General features: G+C 44.3%; 1 protein-coding gene across 1 annotated transcript in view; it reads right to left on the bottom strand.

The window, feature by feature from the left end:
• The window catches only part of dcc (DCC netrin 1 receptor), a gene marked incomplete in the record, with an annotated part of 396,097 nt that overhangs the window by 90,174 nt on the left and 304,410 nt on the right, over positions 1-1,513 (bottom strand).

Below are 1,513 nucleotides of genomic sequence, written 5' to 3'. Positions count from 1 at the left end.
GGTTGGAGTTACAGTAAAAAAGACATAGGATAGTAGCATTTAGTATATTAAAACAAGAAGAAAAAAGGAAAGAAGAAAAAATAGAAGGAAAAAACAGGACAATTCATTAGTAAAAAAAAATTAAAACACTTTTCATCCGGATGTCCGTTTTCTTCCTCTTCCTTTGTGTTGGTGTTCCAACCTCCAGTGGATTTCTGAGGACTATGGTTACCTGGTCCTCAGATCTCTGCAAGGTAAATATAGACAGTTAACTAGACTATCTGTCCAATCTGAGGACTATGGTTACCTGGTCCTCAGATCTCTGCAGGTAATCCAGACAGCTAGCTAGACTATCTGCCAATCTGAGGACTATGGTTACCTGGTCCTCAATCTCTGCAGGGTAAATCCAGACAGCTAGAGACTATCTTTACAATCTGAGGACATGGTGACCTGTCCTCAGATCTCTGCAGGGTAAATCCAGACAGCTAGCTAGACTATCTGTCCATCTGAGGACTATGGTGACCTGGTCCTCAGATCTCTGCAGGTAAATCCAGACAGCTAGCTAGACTATCTGTCCAATCTGAGGACTATGGTTACCTGGTCCTCAGATTTCTGCAGGTAATCCAGAGCTACTAGAACTATCTGTCCAATCTGAGGACATGGTTACCTGGTCCTCAGATCTCTGCAGGGTAAATCCAGACAGCTAGCTAGACTATCTGTCCAATCTGAGGACTATGGTTACCTGGGTCCTCAGATCTCTGCAGGGTAAATCCAGACAGCTAGCTAGACTATCTGTCTAATGAGAGTTTTTTCTCGCACAGCGTCTCTGAGCGGAGCTTAGCACGATTGTGATTGGTTTAAAGAAATGCCAATAAACTAGCCTGGTTAATAAAGGTTAACCAAGGTCTGGCTAGCCTGGACTAGTCAGACCTTGGTTGGAAGGTCTAGCAATGCCAGGACTACTTTAACCTCTACAAATAGTACAAACAGGGACACAGGAGAGAAACTACTCTTCAAAACCACAACGATTCAGTAAGACTTTGTCTCTGGCCTCCTGCACAGACAAGAGTTGACACGCTTGTTTGAGTGGGAGATTTCACAGCAAAAGCTCGGAGGCGGGTTAGGATCGCCATTTTGCAACAGTTTCCTGGTTGAACGACATGTTTGAAACGGGCTATGAGTAATGTTATTTTGGTGGGTGTGTCTCTCGTTTATTGACTGTGTCACAGCTGATACCCAATCAGCGGAGATGTGTCAACCCGTGGTAATAAAATGTAGAGCTCATGCGGGGGTGTTCAACGCATCCCCATTTCTGTTTTCGTGAAACCTGTTGCTACGCTTTGTCAGGGCTGAACTTGACCCAGGTAATGTAAAGGCAAATAAGCGCCGTTTGACTCAGCGTTGCCAAAAGTGCCAATGGAAAAACACCATTCCTCTTATTGGCAGCTGAAAACCTTTGTTTAAAGAAAAAGTCAGTGGGAGGCGTTCCTTCGAGACAGAAAACACACACACACACACACACACACACACACAC

Source organism: Etheostoma spectabile, chromosome 16, assembly GCF_008692095.1.
Source record: "Etheostoma spectabile isolate EspeVRDwgs_2016 chromosome 16, UIUC_Espe_1.0, whole genome shotgun sequence".
NCBI lineage: Eukaryota > Metazoa > Chordata > Actinopteri > Perciformes > Percidae > Etheostoma > Etheostoma spectabile.
The sequence above is the reverse complement of the archived record's forward strand: the minus strand, read 5'-3'. Positions and strand labels throughout refer to the sequence as shown.